At 44.0% G+C, this 20,099-nt stretch overlaps 1 protein-coding gene across 5 annotated transcripts in view; it reads left to right on the top strand.

Moving 5' to 3' along the window:
• Positions 1 to 20,099, top strand: part of Carmil1 (capping protein regulator and myosin 1 linker 1) — a 278,033-nt gene that overhangs the window by 45,475 nt on the left and 212,459 nt on the right. The gene's annotated exons all lie outside the window — the stretch shown is intronic.

The raw sequence follows: 20,099 nt of genomic DNA, 5'->3' as shown, positions 1-20,099 counted from the left end.
TAACAGAAGCCATTGCACACACTGGGGAACATGGGGATGGCCTAAGACTGGAAGATGGGAGTGGATGAGGCAGCAGAAAAACAGAGCTTCATTCTATGGTTCAGTGAACACTCCCGGAATGCCCCACAATGGGGTCAGGCCCTTTTATTGTTGGTAGGAGAAGGAAGATAAGATAAAGAGACTGTGCAGACTAGTCAGAATCCAGCTTGGCCTGAACAGCCATCTGGGGCATAACTACCATTTTGTTTGTTGCGTGACCTTGGCATGCATTCTAAACCCCACGGAATAATCAGTTTTTAAGGTACACAGCCAAGGGACTGGGGAGGTTGTTCAGGGGATAAAGTGTTTGTTATGCAAGCACGGGGACCTGAGTATGGATCTTAAGCCTCTACGTAAGAAGATGTACTTGGTGTTGTTCATCTATGCATAGATGTGTATCTGTGGGAAGACAGAGAAAGTGGTTGGATCCCTGGGGGCTAGCCTATTGACAAGTTCAAGGTTCAGTGAGGGACCCTGCCTCAAAATAAGGTGGAAAACAAAATGTAGCGCTTGTGCAAGTGAACACACAAACGTGCACACAGCCAGCTGAGGCCAAGTGTTCTGTGTCACACTCGGAAAGTTTCTGCACTGACATTGGGTTCTTAATAGTTTTCGTTTATTTCTGGTGCTGGAGATTTAACTTGGGCCTTTGTACACACCAACTAAACATTGTGCCATGGACTTAGGAAGCTCTCCTACTTTGTGAATACTTTTTGAGAAGTTTTGTATGTCTTTGCTGATGGCTGTCCAACTTTCGTCTACCTTTGTTCTGCCTTGGGATATTGGGATCTTCCTGTCTTCTGCCTCTCAGAGCATGCTTCTTTCCCCCCATCTCTATTATTGTCCTCTGTGTGATTCTGAACTTGCTTTCTCTCTGGTCTCATAGCACCTTTTGCCACAGTCACCACTTCTCTTTGGTGCCTTCTGCTTCTGTGACTGTTTTAGATGCATTGTGGTTTTTGTTTTGTTTTTTTTAAAAAAAAAAAAACAGACTTGGACACACACACACAAAAATCCAGTGCTGTGTGAGAAGAGTCATATCTGTGGCAGTGGGGTTACAGTGAATGGCACTCTTCCACTCAGGGCTGGGTGGATACCTCTGTGGAGACACTGATGCCTGGAACTGGGGACAGTGGGTGAGGCATCTAGAATTCATAGTGATGCATAGTAGGAGATGGACGGAAGATTGCCTCACAGAGGGCTTTGCTGAAGATTTTGGGGATGGAGAGAGGGAGGATGAGGTGTTTAGAGTGCCACACCTTGACCTCAGGATGGCATGACTGGAGTCCAGGACACCAGAAAAGTGGCATCCAATTTTAAAAAGTTCTTTTGGCTTCAGATGGGAGGAGAGTCAGGGTTCTGGAGTGGCTAAGGCCACATGTTACCTGCAGCTTCAGGTGAGACACTTTTCAGAAGTGTGTGCCTTTTTGTTGATCTAGCTTATTTCAAAGGGTTTTCCCATCCCAACCTGCCCCACAAAGCTGGAACGCAGGCCCTTGAACATGCCAGACAAGTGCTGTGTCATTTAGCCTTATCTCTAGCCCTATTGCCATCATTTTGATAAGTTTAGCAGAAGTAAGCCATATTGAAGAGATAAATTTACTAGATGCTGATCATACCATTGTTTCTATGGGAAATCCATAAGAAAAAAACAAAAATAAAAACAAAACAAGCCAGTAGACCTCTGAGAGGAGGCACATACCTGTCTTTACCTACAGGAAGTTGAGGACTGAAGCCTTGCTCACACTCTGGGGTTTGATAATACCAGAGTGATGTGATTTGGGTGAAGATGCTAAATGGTTTTTCTGTAGCTCAGAAGTGGGAAGGAGGGCAAAAGAGAAACAGGAATGGTTCTTGGGGGTCTTTGCTGTTTTACGACAGGGTCTCACTGTGTAGTCTGGGCTGGACTAGAACTCAGGATGGCCCTGAAACTGAATTGATCCTCCAGCCTCTGCTTCACAACTGCTACAATGACAACTGCCTTCCCCATGCCCAGCCATTTTCAGGTTTTGATCCATATGTAAGGATGACTTGTGCTGAGATGGGGAGAGGAGCATATGGGGGAGGGAAGAAGAAAGCCTAACATTTGAGACATTTAAATTGGAAACAGTCATTACTCAGGCAAACCGAGACAATATTTAATACTCTAGAGCTCAGGGTGCAGGCTCCTTCCCCCTTCTGTATCCCTAGCCTTCAAGGTTTGTATGCATGAATCTTGCATGCATGTGCACACAGTCAAACACACTTGAAGGGAACTTGTCTTGACCACTGAGACCACATCATCCTTGTGTGGTTTGGCTTCCCCAGCTACAGACACAGCTCTGTGATTTTGTATCCATGGCACTTGTGCCCTAGTTTTCGGGCTACAGTTGTCCACGTGACCCAAGCAGGTGTCCTTTACCAGGACTCTGGAAATACAGCACTAAGGAGATATACACCTCTCTTTGTTGCCTGCTCTATCAAGGAAGCCCCTGAAGAGTAGAGCTTACCTGGAACCAGAGACTGGAGAACTGTGTGCCTCTGTTGTTAGCCACGCTGTATCCCTTGGAAAGCCAGGGTGGCATGGTATTAGATAAGTAAAAACTTTGGTCAGCAAGTTTAAAGAATTTTCTGATGACTGAAGCTTTTTGAACATTTCATATCTAGGGTGCTTCCTGCTGCCCAAGGCAGGTGGTGCTCAGTGTTTGCTGAAGTTATTTGATGATGGAGTGCTTTGCTTTCCACGTGGTGTGTGTGTGTGTGTGTGTGTGTGTGTGTGTGTGTGTGTGTGTGTGTGTGTGTAGGGAGCTCTGCCTGGGAACCAGTGTAAACTGCTGCTGTAAGGTGATCTTCATAGTGGTGGTGTCACTGGGAATTTGCAACCACTAATACTGTTTCCTCTCCTTCCCTTCCCTGCCTCTCTCTTTCACCAAGCTTCAGCTGTCCTGAAATTGCTTTGGAGCTAAGGCTGCCTTGAACTCCAGGCTCCTGCCTCTACCACCACGTGCTAGGATTCTAGGCATGGTACATCATGCCCACCATGCCCAGATCTCTGTGCTTTATGTTTTAGTTTACTAAGATGACCATAGTCCTTCTTTCCTGGCTATTGTGTCAGAGCCAGATTTTATCCTCCGCCGCTAAGTTTTGGCTCTGTGACTTGCTTAGAGTCACAGCAAGTAACATAGAGTACTTGTTCTATGCTGTGCTCTCCCTGAGTTCCTGTATTCGAGAGAGAGAGAGAGAGAGAGAGAGAGAGAGAGAGAGAGAGAGAGAGAGAGAGACATGAGCATTTAAAGTGGTCTTCCTTCAGAGGCTCTGGGAACACACCCTAGTCAGTGGAGCAGCTCAGAGGGGCTTGAGTGATGCTAGTGTTGAAGGACAAGCTGTAACTCAGAGTATTGACCTCAGGCAGCAGAGGGTTATGGAGGACCCCTCTGCTCTGTGGGAATTCTGGTGCCACAGAAAAACCTGTTTGTCCCTGTCCTCATACAAGTTCACAGTGTCAATTGCTGTGCAGGAGGATGAGGCCAGTCTCAGCAACAAAGCTAGACCCCTCATGCAGCCTGTAGGCCTGGTTGGTACTGTGTTAACAGCCCTCCTCTGCAGATGGACAGTTAATTCATAGAAATCCTGACAGCATGCCAAACCATTGATATGATTTCCATATGAGTGTCTAAATAACAGTGGCTTGAAATAAGGAAGTGTACAATTGAAAAATAAACCAAGGTCTCTTAAGCAATTTCCATTTTGATGCCATGGTTATTAAAAAGATGTACTTTCTAAGGATGTGGTCATGTTATTTTTCAACTCCATGATTTTTTTGAAGCTGTGCTTAAATGTTACAATTGTTTAGAATCAACTAAGAGAGAAGAGATGGATAAGACATTTTACTGATTCTGACACATCCCCAGATAAGAAGTGCCATTAGGGACTATTTATACATGAGTGAACCCACAGTGTGTTTCTAGATTGATCGTGGAGAACCAATTCATGGAGACCCTGTGAGGCTCCCCCCTCCCCCACCAAGAGTGCCCTGCCATGTGCACCGCCCTTCTTTGTCCCTTGCAGGTGTGCTTTCTGGCTGCCCCTGCTTTCTGCATCCCCAATAGCACACCAGACTCACTTCTGTGGAAGGTAATGTGATGTCTATGTGACTCAGGTTCTCATCCCTGGCTAGCTCTATAGCCTGCTTTACCATCATCGCTGGGCTCTGTCATTTCTATCACATCAGTCCGGCCTGTAGCTGCTTCTCAACTAGCCCTCCACTTCCTGGTTCTCCCGCTGTTGTCCATGTTCTGTACTCTGGGAAACCCCAACCAAAGCTTTCAGGTCCTTCCCAGCATCTCTCTTGAACTTCTGTGATGATCAGTCAGGCTGTGCCCTTCTCTGAGCTGCTCCAGGCTGTGTGTGGAGCATGGTTTCAGGCTGTGCTTTGCCCCAGCAGCTGTATTTTGAGTGCAAACGCAGAGACAGGTTGTGCTGGGTGGGTTTTTTTGTTTTGTTTTATGCCTCTGTCAAATTAGCCCATAGGCAGACTGGTGGGATATTTCCTTGATTAATGTTTGATGTGGGAGGGCCCATCCTAGTGTGGTGGATGCCACTCCTGGCCAGGTGGTTCTGGGTATTGTAAGAAAACAGGTTAAGCAACCCCTGAGGAGCAAGTAGGCATCATCCTTCATGGTTTCTCTTTCAGTTTCCCCCCTTCATGTTCCTGTCCTGCTTGAGTTCCTGCCTAGGTTTCCCTTACTGATGAACTGTGGATAGGATGTGTAAGCCAAATAACCCCTTAACCCCCAAGTTGTCTTTGGTCATGATCACTATCATAGCAATAGGAAGCAAGTTAGGTCACAGAATGACTGTGTGTGTTGTTTGTATAAATACACAGCCTCTACTTCCTGGTGTGAACCATGAGGGCACAGGCATAAATGACCTACCCACACAAGTAATAAATGCCACCAATGAACTTAACAATGTAGATCAGGACCACAGAGGCACATGGGTATGGCATAACCAGAAAACTGCCTATGAACTTTTGAGCACCCAGACCAGTGAAGGGTACAACTGTGTCTGGGACACAGTGACACCCACTGACCATCTGGTGCCTGTTTCTTGGGATAAGATGGACAGGTGACAATTTCTCAACTGTCCCCAAGGTGTTAAGCTTAGCAAGGCTTCACTTGCTTACCTCAGTCCACTGGGAATTGCCTCGCCTCATTCTGTCCTGCAGCTCATTTGCTTCTACTTAGCTTGTCATGAAGGGCTCCGTGAGCCTCCAACAATTTCCTGATTAGACTTGTGAATATCTCTTCTACCCACCGCAGTGATTTTCTTTACCTCTCTGTTGGTTCCTGTCTCTGCTATTAGTAGTGTCTTTTAATCCTTTGCCATTCTGCAACCCACATGTCATTGTATGGTGTGCCCTATATGATCTTTGAATTGATATTAATAACTGACATTGAAATAAAAAAATACTGTGATTGCCAGTGGTCACACTGTAGGGAGAAATTAGCATTACGCAGTGAATCATCACCAACAAAACTGGAAACCTATGTAGCTTGTGAATTTGTTATTCATTAGGTACTAATATTATGGAAAGGGACAAATGTATCCACTTACAGTCCTGACATCCTCTTTGCAGACTGTTTGCTGTCCTGACAAGATCAGGTCCTGGCCTTCATGCTCATAGGTTATGTTGCCCCATGACCCTTGCCCCTATTTCCTCTGGTTCATACTTTAGGATCTAACCTCTGCAAAGGCCTTCATGTCATTGCCTCTCCTCTCCAACCTCCCTGAGCCTGGGGTTGACTTAATATCTTCCCTGGGTATTAAGGTGGCCTGTGATCCCAGACTGTCTGGCATTAAGCCTGCCTCCTCAGTGACACTCAAGTCTTTTACCCTGAGTTTCAACTCTCATCTATATATAAAACTGTGTTTATGTGCTAGGGTGGTGTTAGGATAAACTGAATTTAAGCATGTTAATTGTTCATGAAAGTGCCTGTTCAAACATTCTATTATTATTTATATTTAAATGTATTAATATGTCTTAAGCTAAAATCTATTCTTATTCTACTTTAATGTGGTTTTTCATGTTTTGGGTCCTGCGTGTTAAACACTGGGTTTCCTGCATGTCAAGTACATACTTTGCCCTCTTAGTTGATTTAGATATCTTTTGAGATAGGATCCTGCTATATATTCGTGACTAGTCCCGAACTTGCTATGTATATCAGGCTGGCTTCAAACTTGGCCACAGTCCTCCTGCCTCAGGCTCTTGAGTGGCTGGCATGGACCATTATATGTGGCTCTAGATTTTTTTTTCCGTCATATTTAAAAAAAAAACCAGTATCCTACATAACCCAGCCTGGCTTTGATACATAAATGCACTATGTATCCAAAGCTGTCTTTGAACTGCTGATGTTTTAAGTGTGGGATTATAGGTAATACCTGGCCTGACTATAGACTTTGTACTAACAAATGTATAAATTTGGCACAGTTTCCTTTAAAAGTCAATGCATAGGTTGAATAGAAATATTGTTATAAACTCACAGTATACCTATGTTAATAAGTAAAGTACTTAGCCATAAAACATTGGAGTATGATGTCATAGGCTTAGGGACTAAAACATATATTGCCTTTTTGTGCTTATCAGCATCAGCCACCAAGCACACTGCTGCACTTCCTTATTGTAATTTATCTGTTTGCAAGTTAATAAATGCCTTGCTGCACCTTAACTGTATTACTTCAGATGTTGGCCGTTTAGTTTCCAGGTATTTTCATATATTTGTATTCAGTAATATGTGTTTAATGCTTCTGCACTCTTAGATTTCATTTCTTCTTCAGCCTGCCTGCTACATCTCCACTTTGCCTCTTGCCTGCCTACAGGGCTGGTACTCAAACCCAGAGCCTTGTGTACTCTAGGCAAGCACTCTGCTGTTTTCTCTCTTTGTACATTTCTGGCTCATTATGTACGTTACAGTAACTGATCACATGTCTTCTAACCTGTTGACCTCACCCTTTACAGAATGTAAACACGGTAGAAGAAAAATGAGATCTAGACCAAGTCTAGGAAAGTGGCCAGAGTCAATTGAGTCAGCACACAATGGTGTGATCAGCCTCATCCTCCAAGAGCTCATGTCCACAGTGGCTCTGGTGACAGCTGAACTGCCTGGAGTTGTTCTCTGAGAAGCAGTAGAGAGAAAGTCCAGTGTACAGGGTGATTATGGCAGCTGTGGGCCAGAGCCTGCTCAAGTGCAGTGAATGAGTCCAGTCACAAATGGGGACAGCACAGTGAATGATTCTTTTGTCACAAGGTGAAATCTAGTACTAGAAAGTGTCCCTAACAAAGGATGCTGCTTTGCCAGAGTGGACATAGCACTGTGGAGAGTGTTTGAAAGCTTTCATTCAGTGACTGGTGTTTTGGCTCATTTAAGATAGGTGCTCCAATCTTAGTATTGGTAGGGAAAGGCAGGTACTGCCCATTATAGTTGCAAATATGTAATATTTAAAGTGACTTTGGACCCTGGTCTTGCACAAGTGTCCTAGGGGATTGCTGTCCTCACAGAGATAGGAGCAGCTTGGAGCTTGTGCTGCAGGGTGTCCTAATAGTTCCGTACATATTAGCTTGTAGCTATTGCTATCCCCTACGTGTGAATGTGTGCCCATGAGCACGTGTGTGTTCATGCAGAAGTCGGAGGTCAATGTTCAGATGTCTTTCTTATTCAATCTCTATCTTATTTTTTGAGACAGAGTCTCCTACTGAGCCTGGAGCTGCCTGTTTTGGTTCGATTGTCTGGCCAGCACTCCTCAGGCTTCTGGTTCCATTCCCCTCCATTGCTGGGATTATGAATGCATGTCCCTGCACTGTCTTTCTGCATGAGTACTGCCGATCAGAATTCAGTTACTCATTCTTCCACAGCAGGCACTTTACCGGCTAAGCCATCTCTCCGGCCTCTTTTCTACTTCCTCACTGGTTTTATGAGGAAAGTCTATAATTGGTAGCAGTTTTCCATTTTGTCATTACCACTGAGCAAATGTTAACTGCCATACTTAATTGATAGAATAAGAAAATTTCATTTCTCTGAAAGTTTTTGGTGCTCTTCCAATAAGTGGGCCACAGACAAAATTAGCACCTAATTTTATGGATGAGTTCTGTCTATGATAGAATCTCACCCAATTCTTATTATGCAGCTTTTGTCTTTAGAAAGTTACTTAAAATTAAAGAGATCAGCATGTATGCTTTATATGAGGCAGGTGGAAGGGTGACCCCATTGATTCATCATTGGGGCCCTGGCCAGTGTTATTCCTACTGAAGTGGCCCCTTAATGGTAATAATGCATTTTGATGGAATTTGCATAGTCCATGAATGAAGAGAAGCCTGTGGAATTTACTATTTGTGATTCACACCCCCCCTCCCAACACATTATAGTTTTCTTACCAGTGAAAAATAGAAAGACGATAACAAATCAAGGGGAAAACGAAGTAGTTGTTACTGATGTTGGGCTCACTCAGAAGGACATTTGTTTATGCAGATATGGGTCTGTGGTTGAAGCTTTGGCTTGAATCCTAGCCCTGCTCCATGCAGCCTAGGCCCAGGTCTTTGCCTTGCTAAACTTCAATGATCTTGTCACTGGGCCTTTTGTAAAGATTAAAGAGTAGAGTACAAAGCCATTTGTGAGCAAGGTAAATTGTGGAGAGAGGTTTTTTTTTTTTTTTTTTTTTTTTTGACAGTTTTATGTACCTCAGGCTGGCTTCAGACTCTCCACATAGCTGAGGATCACGCTGAGTTCCTGATCTCTTGCCTTTACTTCCCCAGTACTGGTGTTAAAGGCATGGGCCACTGTGCCCAGTTTTGTGTGGTATAGCTTTGTTTATGCTAAGCCAGCATTCTACTACACCACAGCCTGAGAGTGATGATTTCATTAACATAGAACTGAATATAGATGCCAGTATCCAGGCTCTGGGCTTGTCCTGCCTGTTATCAAACCTAAACTGTCAATGCCATTGTCCACTCAGTCTTCATTACCTTTCCCCCTTACAGACACATGCCTCTTACTTTCAAGATGACTTTCTCTTTAGTCCTACCATAGCCAGACAGTTTCAATCCTCCCTCCCTCCCTTCTTTCATGGGGTCTTACTACGTAGCCAAGACTGGCCTTTAACTTGTGATTTCCCAGTAGCCATGCCGCAGCATACTGACTCAGATTGTTTTCTATAAAAGTAGAACTAAAGCAGAACTTTAAGCATCCTCTACTGAGTTTTCCCCCACCCCTACCCCCACCCCCTCCACCCCCACCCCCTCCACCCCCCGCCATGGAGTTGACCCAGCTGCACAGACACAGACTTTCCTTAGGAGAGTGTGACTTAACTCTGGAGATGCATGGGAAAGCAGTAAGGGCTCCTTGCTCCTCCAAGAGTCAGTTTCCATTGAATAGTCCCTCATCAGAGTGCAGCTTAATGTCTTGTGGAAAGATAGCTGGCTTGTTGATTATTTCTGAGGCAGAGCCCCATGCAGTGCAATGGGCCTCCAAGCTGCCTCTCACCTCCCCAAGTACTGGAGTTACAGATGTGCATCATCAGGCTCTGAGATTGCTGTTCGTTTTGTTTTTTGTTTTTCGAGACAGGGTTTTTCTGTGTAGCCCTAGCTGTCCTGGGACTTGCTTTGTAGACCAGGATGGCCGTAAACTCACAGAAATGCACCTGCCTCTGCTTCCTGAGTGTTGTGAGTAAAGGCGTGAGCCACCATCTCCCAGCCCGAGATAGTTTTTTTTTTTAAATTTTTTAACATGTTTATATCACAACACTATGAAAATAGGATATCCACTGTCTGCCGACTTTCAGCTTATTGGGATTTATAGACCAGGACTTACCTAATTAGAACGTATTACTTTTAGCTATAAGGCAGTCTTATGGGCATCTCTTGGATAGGGTTGATTCTTAAAGAAGCCAGACACCTGTAGGCCAATGAGTGCATATTTGTTTTATAACCTCAGATCAAACTGGCAATCTGTCTTTGCAATGTCACTGTTGACCATAGAAGCATTGGCCACAATAGTCAAGGAACTAGATAGATCCTCTGAAGACCTGTGACCACCCACACTGTGAGGAGAGAATGACTACCTACCTGCATTGTCAGATAGTGTTGGGTGTGTCATCAGTAGAGCCAACCTCCAAAATGAGTCCCTGAGGATGGTGTTATGAGGAACCTGAGTGTCAGTGAGATGATGGTTTGGTAGGTGACAACGTTTGCCTTCAAGCCTACCAACTTGAGTTCAGTCCCCAGAATCCACTTGGTATAAGGAGAGAACCGACTGCTGCAAGTTATCCTCTGACCTCTGCAGTGTGTGATTGTGCACACATACATATACAAATAAGTAACTGTAAAAGTACAAATTAAAAAGAATGTGGACAGCTGTTGCTAAGTGACAGCTATCCAGAATTTCAGACTTCAGGAAAGTTTTAGATATCTGTATTCCGATTTTGGGCTTATATACTTCAGTGACAAAAGATAAGGGGATGCAGTCAACAGGATTTGACAGTGGCAGTTTTCAAATGAATTTAGATCTGAAAAAAAATGTCTTCATACAAGATGGAAGCCTGACCAAAGGAGCCCTCAATTACAGCAGCAGGTGTTTGCACACTGTTATTAAGTGCTGCTATGAAAATTCTGGGTCGTTGTGTGACAAAAACTTGATGCACCTGGTTCTGAAGTCATTGCCATGTTACAGAGGGGCAAACCAGGGGACAGAGTTGTTAGATATTTGATACAGCTATGTAAGTAGCTGAGCTGGAGTTTAAATTGCAGCCATCTGATTCCAGAAAGATATAAGACTTTCAGAAGATGAGTAAAGACAAAAAAAATTATTAAAAGTTCTCAGAGTTGGGTGTTGTGCCAAACACTTGGAATCCCATGATTTTAGAGGCCAAAGCAGAAAGATGGCAAGTTCAAAGTCAGCCTTGGCTACCTGCCGAGATGGTATCTCAAAAACACACCAAACCAAACCAGAACAAAAGAAAACAAAAAGAACTACAAAAAGAAACAAACAACCCACCAAACCAAACAAATTAGCAGAAATACCTATGATGTCAAAAATATGTATTTGAGAAGTAATAAAGATTTAGTTTTACTAAATGAATTTATTTTCAATAAGGTCTTGCTATATATATAGCCCAGGATGGCCTCAAACTGCTAGGAATTCTTGTGTGTGTCATTATACCTAGTTTTTATTCAATGCTAGGGTTCATATTTGCCTAGGCAAGCAATTCTAGCCAGTGAACTCTACTCTCTACTCCTAATCTAAGGATCTTAACAGGATTTGTTTTCAGAGACCTGAGAATACTTTGGATGAAGCTATAGACCCAGCTTAATGGAAGTACACTGGCCTAGCATCCACGAGGCCCTGGATTTAGTCCCCAGTACCACACAACACAACAAGCAAACAAAAAGAACATTTGGAATATTGATAGTTTGGCCATGGCCATGCTCTCTAAGGAAGGACAGAGTGTGATGTTAATCGTGGAGAGGTCAAAGATGAATGGCTTATGCTCTTGCTGAGGAAAAGGCTGGGAAGCCTTGATCGATCCATCCATCCATCCATCCATCCATCCATCCATCTATCTATCTATCTATCTATCTATCTATCTATCTATCTATCTATCTATCTATCTGTTAAATACACTTCAAGCTTACCCTATAGATACCTGTGAAGGTTTCCTTATTTGCTAGTGAGTAGCCCACACTTGGGAGAATTCAACACTCACCGATTAAGGTCATTGCAGTTCTTTCTGAGGAAGCGATTTTCATGTATAAGAAACCGGACCAGACACTTGTCTGGCTGTTTGCTTTTCCATTTGGAACAAAGTCATTTAAATCTCATTTCCATAAGGAGAAAGTCAAGTTCAAAGAGGCTGGAACCACTATTCCAAAGCTACTCAGCTGTCTGGTGACTTTAGCCAACTGCTCCCCTGTCTCTGTCATTTGCAGATGCTCATGCAGTGGAACCTGGTATTCAAGTCTTGCTCTGCTATTGCTGCTGCAACTCTCATCATTTTACTCAACTGAAGACAAAGGGCAAACAAACCATGAGGGCTAAATACATGTCCATTCTTCTTTCTAGCTAGGCCTGAAACCTTTCTTTAATCTGTTAGTTAAAAGAATTTGTTTTTGATTGTTTTTCGACAGTCTCACTGTGTGGTTCAGGCTAGTCTTGAACTCAGCATCTCCTTGCTTTAGCCTCGAGTGCAGGGCTTAGAGGCATGTGCCATCATGGCCAAAAAGTTTCCCTTGTGGCTCTGTGACTTTATAAAGGCATTCTTTAAAGTTCTCTAGATGCAAAGATGATGGTCTAAGGCAGGAGTCAGGTCCCTGCAGAGTCATTTCCAGGTCTTAAAATTTGGATTTCATTCCTTTTGAAAAAAGATGCTTGCAACTTTCTTGGTGTCCCAGCTATGAGAGCAATTTCTGTTGCTGTGGTAACCACACTCCAGTAGTCCTATCAGGAAATATGATACATCTATCTGTCTAATCTTGTTTTTCAGTCATGAAATGAGGACAGTTTCATTTGAAGAATCCTGTGAAGCATCTGGCCTGTAATAATCCTTCTCATTCTGGTGTCTTAGGGTCTGCAGAAGAGTGTACCTTGGGAGGGATTTCCTCAATTCTGACATAACCACCCATCTTCCACATGTACCCGTACAGCTGAACATGCCTTGAGAAAATCACACGTTATTATTGTTTTTAAAAGGGTCTCACATAATCTAGGATGGCCTCCAAAACCCCTCTGCAGCTGAAGATGACCTGAACAACTCCTCATCCTTCTGCATTTACCTACCAGGCAGCAGAGCACAGCCCCAGGCCACCATGCCCAGCTTCACCCTGCCACACTGATCATTGCACTCTGACATTAGGAACACGGTACAGAGCAGACTTGAGATGTTGCCTGTCAGTCATCCCATGCTTTGTCTGTCCTTTCTCTTTGACAACCGTGCCTGTGTTGTCCTTGGTCTGCAGACGGCCACAGACTCCATCCTTTCAGTTGTTTCCGTTTTCACCAAGAAGCAGAGATAGTCAGAAGACAATTCCTGTCCTCCCCAGCTTTCCACCAAACCATTCCCTAGCCCCTGCCTCACCCCTCTCCACTCATCTTCCTGTTCCACCCTGCCTGGCCACCTATCTCAGTGCTGCACGCCAGTCTGTCTCCATCCATCTATGCTTCCTCAAAGACACTGCTACTTACAACTTTCTTGTTATTTCCTCTATCATTTTTGACTGAAGTCCCTTTGGCACACACGTTATTATTTCCCTTCATCAATTAAAGTGTCTTCTCTAGATTCTGATTTCCTCTTGCCTCTCGCTGGTTTCTTTTATTCTTTTATGGCCATAGACGTGTTCATCCTCTTCAAATGGACCATATTTGAGTAGCTTGCCTGTATGCAGTGTCTTGTGTCTCCTCTTCCATGCTCTCCCGAGCACCTCACTGAGGTTTAGACCCTGCACACACTTCCCTCCCTCTGCCTTTGTCAGGACATCGAGTGTTTCTTTGCTGAAGCCATGGTCAGGTCTCTGTCTGCTCTTGCTCTGCATTTACAGCAGTCCTATAAACCCTCTGAGCTGTGGGCTAGCCCTCCTTAACATCATCTTCCCTGGGCTCCCTGAACAATATTCCTGCCTGTTCTTTTTCCTGTAGGCTGCTCTTTAGCCTCCTTTCCTGGTTCCTCATCTGTTTAACCTCTAAATGGAGTGCCTCCGATTGCATGCTCCATAAACTTATCTATAGTTACACTTATCTATAGAAATACGTCTATAGGATAAGGTTTCTATCCACAGTCACCACCTCATCACAGACCCCTTTATCCAGTCATTAGCTGGGCCACCAGTGTGGTCCTTCAGAGATAGCTTGTTCAGAAGGGAAGGCATAGTTTCTGATAATGCCTAGGATGCTGCTGCCTTGGCTGGCAGCCCACACTGCTCCTTCAGAGAAGCCACGGAAGCATTCTTGATGAGTTGTTCTCACACACCCTTCCAGCAGATGCTTTAGACTCCATTTAGAGTCCATTCAGTTTCTCTACCTGTACCGTTATCATCCATTTATTTGTGGATTAATGATGTACTCTTGTAGCTGGCCTTTCTGCTTCCTGCTTGTTCTTCTCCAGTTATCAGATGGACATAGATTGAACTAGCACCTCCTACCTCACTCATAGCAAGAGCCAATATTATTACTGTGACCTGCAAGGATAGCATGCATTTATCATCTGTTACTTTCTGACACTTCTTGTACATCCCCTCCCTCCCCATTTGCAGGGCTGCTGTGGCTTCAGAGCTTTTCCAGTGGCTCTCCCCTCCGCCTAGCACCTCCTGCCACTTGTTGCCATCTGTCCAGGTACCTCCCTCATTTACTTCAAGCCTTTCCTCAGATATCTCTATGAAAACTGTTGTTGTGTATGCCTCTGTGTGTGTATGGTGTGTATCTGTGTGCAGGCACATAAATGCCATGGTGTTCATGTAGAGGTCAGAGAACAAGTTTATGGTGTCGTTTTCTTCCTTCCATGGAAGCGTCTGGGGCTTAAAGGTTGCCGGTCTTGCTTGGCAAGTGCCCTTACCCTCTGAGCTGTGGGCTAGCCCTCAAATGTTCCCTTTCAGTGAGGGCTTCCTCACCACCCATCGGATGTCCGTGATCCTTTTTCTGTTCTTCTTGCACAGGTTCTTATCCCGTAACCTAGCAGCAGATATTCTATTTATTTCGTTCCTTGTCTCCTCATCTCCTGACTATTCCACAAATCCAGGAACCTTTGTTTAGCCCATAACCCATTCTCAGGGCCCAGGGCATAACTCTGGCCATTCTTTTGCCTTAAATTCTTTGTAAATCTGCCAGAAACACTTCTAAAGCTCATTAACATTCTCAAGTTTTCTCTTGTATTTACTATCTGTGTCTGATTAAAGACCATCCAGCAAGCAATGTCAGACTGAGACAGGGGAGGTTTCTCCACGCTTTCCTGTCTTGTTTCAGGCAAAGCGTTCTCAGTGAGAGGGTTCTCAGTGTAGCTCTGTTTGGAACTGTGTTGGCTTGTTGCCTTATTATGAAACAATGGGTTGGGGAGGGCAACGTGGGAATGTGATGATGTCAGAAGCTTGTGACTTCATTATTTATGTCATAGCGTCACTTCAGGATGAATCCGTGTGGTGTGCAGTTGGCTGCTGCTTTCGTATTCCTTGCTTCAGTTTCCGCCTCTCCTGTTTGGGTAATGAAGTCTGCAGCACTCCAAACGTGAGCTCATTTAGATTCTACAGAGAAAAGCTATGGAGCGTTTGACAACTTAATTCAAGTCAAATGAATCATATCGTCTAAATGTAGCTGCTCAATATTTTACTAAGAGTCCTATGATTCCATGTTCTGTTAGTTTTAGTGCCTGCATTAGCAGGCAAAGGACAGAGCCTTGATTTTTGCCTAGTTTGCCAGGTAGTCCAGGCTGGCCTAGAACTCCTTATAGAGCCCCAACCATGTGGCATTTCTATTGCCTCAGCCTTCTACTGCTAAGATTACAGGGGTACACTAGCCTGTGACTAAGGGTTTTGTGTTAATGCTGAGACTTAACAGTGTGATGCCCTGAAACCAGTGCTATTTCGGAGGTAGGAGATCCTGACTGAGTGATCACCCCTAAAACTGGATTTTGGGACTGAATCTGACCTACATGCGTTGTAAAATGTGACTTGAATTCAGTGATTAGAAGTCTTTTTCCCCTAGAAATACTTCCATTTTTTATTCTTCCTTGGGAAACTGGTTCCCAGTACTCATATTGGACGGCTCAAATCATCTACAAGAGCAACAAAGGCTCTTAACCACTGAGCCCTCTTTCCATCTGACTGGGATAATTTTTGAGAAATTAGTTAAACCTGTTTCCTTGCTGGATTCAGTTGTTCCCTGTCCTGGGTAATTCTTACCTGCTGCCTCTTCCCTCTGAGGGGCCTGCTCCAGTGTAGGGGCAGTGGAATTTACAGTGCTTGCCTGAGGATGTTATGTTGGAACCAAAGTGGACCCCCTCCCCCATCCCTCCCTATCTCCCTCCTGGCTCCCTCCACTTGTGTTTGTTTCTGTGTGTGGTGTTGTATGTGATTATGTGTTCATGAGAGAGGAACTTGTGATAGATGATGTGCTCAAAGTACTCCAGATCTTTCTGTGACCCTACCATCTCTCCAAACATGTTATCCGTTCTTTCTGTGTCATCTAAAGGTTTCACGACAGACATATTTGCTTAGCATGTTCTCATTCAGGAGCATTTTTTGTTTGCACACAACTCGAAGCGTGATATTTAAAGAATGAGGTGGAAGCCACACTGGAATTTTGGCATTTGCTGCTGCTGGCAGCCCCAACCTCTCATCCAGGGCAGGAAGCTTAGAAATAAGAGCAAAGCAGTCCCATTTCAGATCACTATGGAAAAGTGGACAAGCGATTCAAATTCTAACTGTTGAAAACTGACAACACGTATTTCCAAGTCTGCATGAACCAATAGAGCCACCTACCTGAACCTCTTTTAAACTTGGACTGTGTAAGGACTTCTACAGCAGAACCTGAGATTTATATTGTGTATGTAAGTGTACAGACTAGGTACATGTCGTCCTCAATGATAGCTTCCAATCACATGCAGTCCCAGAGCACATTGGAATGCACCTGTTTGGATTGTGGTATATTGCAAGTGTGAAATATATACCATATTTCACACTTTGAGGAAATAATGTGGAGTGTCTCATTGATGATTTTTTATTGATTATTTGAGCGATGAAATTTTAGATATGTGCAGTTAAGTAAGTTAACATTATTACTATTATTATTTTAGATTTTTGGATCAGTTCTCCTTCTGTTCTCAGGTAGGACTTAAACTTATTGTGTAGTCTAGGCTGACCTCAAATTTGAGGCAAATCTTTGGCCTTACCTTCTGGAATACCAAGATTGTAGGTGTGTGTCAACATGCCTATCTTAATATTCTTTTTTTTTTTTTTTTCCCCGAGACAGGATTTCTCTGTGTAGCTTTGGAGCCTATCCTGGCACTCGCTCTGGATACCAGGCTGGCCTGGAACTCACAGAGATCCACCTGCCTCTGCCTCCCGAGTGCTGGGATTAAAGGCTTGTGCCACCAACACCCCACAAATATGAACAAGTTTTTTTTTTTTTTTTTGAGACAGGGTTTCTCTGTGTAGCTTTGGAGAAAATATTCTAAGTTAGTATCCTATTCCTTCCCTCCCTGCCTCTCCTTCTCCCCTCCCTCCCTCCCTGCCTGCCTGCCTTCTGTTGGCTACAAGAGAGTTCATCCTTATATACACACACAGCTTATGCCCTGTAGCCTGTTCTTTTGTTCCTCAATATTCGAGGTCCTGCTGCACTTTATGAGAGATAATTAGCAGTCTGTTTTCCAGGCCTTGGCAAAGCACAAAGGACAAATGTAGGCAGTGGAGAGCTGTTTTCACAACTCTTGGCTCTCATAATGTCCATGCTTACTGCTCATGTTAGTGTTTTTGGTGTGTTGAGATTGATTTGATGTTGCCTTTGTCACTCACTGTACAGGCTCATTTTATGTCAATTTGATACACGATACAGACATTTTGGAAGAGAAAATACACCATAGATTGGCCTGTGGTCAAACCCGTGGTGCATTATCTTGATTGACGATTAATGTAAAAGGGCCCATCTCTTTGTGGGTACTGCTACTGGATGGTGGTGGCCCTGGGTGCTATAAGAAAGCAGGCTTAGAGCCATGAGGGAGCAATGCAGTAAGCAGTGCCCCTCCCTGAATGATGGACTACAAGCTATGATATAAACTCTTCCCTCCCCATGTTGCTTTGAGTCATGGCATTTTTTTTTTTTTTTTAAGCAATAGAAACCCTAAGACACTTAATTGTGTTTTGGTGTGTCTCTGTTACCTAATGCTCAAGAGAAATGAACTTGAAGTCATACAGGTGCTGGTTTGAATTCCAGCTCAGACACCTGACCTCAGGGTAATCATTTTGATGTCTGTAAACCTCATTGTCTTCCATTCCACAGGGACCTTGATGACTCATCCCATTGGGTGATGTTAAGGGCACAGTATTATCACATCCAAGTGGTTCTTGTCTGTGCACTGCATCCATGGCCTGGACCATTGCAATAAACACACTGACCCCTCCTGTTGATGGTCATTGTTCTTGGAAACCTTCATTGAAGAAATGTTTAAGAAAGCATCGAATGATTTGGGCTTTTACATAGAAACATGTATGTTAGGTTCCCTATTGACCACATAGCAACTGCAGAGGGCAGGAGCTGGGGTGAGGATCCCATCTATTACTGAGGCACTGGGAAAAGGGTGGGCCTGCTCAGAGATCCCTAGCTTTAGTCACACATACTACAGGTCTGGTGTCATGCTTAGGATGTGACAGGACAGCAGGTCATCAGGGCAGGATCCTATGTCTGGACATCTGGTCTCTCTTCCTGTATGGTATTGATTATCGTATAGCTTGTAATACTAACAGAAGCTTTACTATGGCATTGATTATGGCTATTGCTATATTATGTGTAAGCTGTTGTTACAGCTTTCTGGCAGGCCACTCTGACCATTGACTGATTCTCATTTTCTCCTCTCAGTGAGTGCACCAGGGGTTAGATGCACAGATTCCTGTTATTTATATGATGAAACTGAGGCCCAGAAGGTCAGTTAAGCTGCCTAGAGTCTCAGAGTCTGCAGAGCTGGGTCTGGAGACTTGATCCACACTCCTTTCCTGATCTTCATGTTTGTTGTTTTCCATCTGTTCTGTCACCTATGGGTACAAACTCTCTTCTGAAGTGACATTTTGGTAAGGCTACATCACTGAGTGTTTTTTATCACTCCAAACTGAGCCAGCTGAAGGATGTCTGGCCTGCCACTGTGGGATTTGACTATGTATTTTCTCCTTGGTTGTTTATTATGTATAGGTTTTGAATTTACAAAATTTATTGTCAGTACTTGTAATGTGGGGGACATTGTACATTTCTCTTAACTTTTCATGAATAAGTTGTAAGCAATAGCTCAGTCGGCAAAATACCCATCATCCAAGTATGAGGACTGCAGTTTGACTCTCAGACACACATAAAAATGCCAGACATGGTATGTTGGTAATCCCAGCTCTGGGAAGTCAGACATGGGGGTGGGGTGGGAGCATGGGGTATCTCTGAAGCTTACTGGCTATCCAACCTATCCTCCTTGGCCAGTTCCAGGCAAATTCCCTGTGTAGCCAGTTTCATTTACTCTGCATCTTAGCCCATGGAGTTGGGGATTCGTCTAAGTGGTTTGCAACTAGGAGCAGTTTTGCTCTGCAGGGATCATCTATCCCTTGGGGGGGGCGCGTTTTAATTGTCACAATAAAGTTTGAGATGCCAGTTGCTGTTCAACATGGCATAGTTGAAAGAATTTTCTACATTGGGTATGTTGACAGATGAGCATAATCCCAGTCCTCTGGAAGCAGGAGGGTTGATGAGAATATCAGGCTAGCCTGGGCTATATATAGGGAGACCCTGTCTCAGCAGCCCTCTCCCACATATTATCTGTGCACAGATGTCAATAGTGCTGAGGTGGAGGATTGGCCTGGCAGTGTTCGTGTGACGACTGTCTCTAATTGCATGTCAGTGCATATCACTAGCACTTGGCTTGCAGCTTTCTGGAAAATTTTTCTCTCCTGAGATAGCAGTTCTTTCCTGTTTCAGTCTGCTCTGCCCGCAGCAGGGGCTAAAGCCTAGAGCTAACAGTCTTGTGACCAAGTGGCAATGGATGAGAAGATAAATATCAGCATGCTCATGGGGTGAAAAAAAAGTTTCTGGTTTTCTCATATTTGCAGTGAAAGCATTCTTAACTGCCATACCACAGAGACTTAATGGAAAAGACCTCAGTCCATTATCTTCTAATGGTGTTTACCCTACCGTTTCTAAAGAACAGTTGCTGCTGAGGTGTGGAGGCGTCTTCACAGTGTGAGATGCTAGAGGGTGTGGATTTCTGCTCTCTTAGGACTTCATCTTCCTGGCTCTTTTAACCCAAACTCTCTTACAGAAGTCTTGGGAGAGCTGGCCTCATAAAGCTGGCCAGTTTGTTGA

Source organism: Cricetulus griseus, chromosome 3 (genome assembly GCF_003668045.3).
Source record: "Cricetulus griseus strain 17A/GY chromosome 3, alternate assembly CriGri-PICRH-1.0, whole genome shotgun sequence".
NCBI lineage: Eukaryota > Metazoa > Chordata > Mammalia > Rodentia > Cricetidae > Cricetulus > Cricetulus griseus.
Note: the sequence above shows the minus strand (reverse complement) of the source record. Positions and strands in the feature narration are given on the sequence as shown.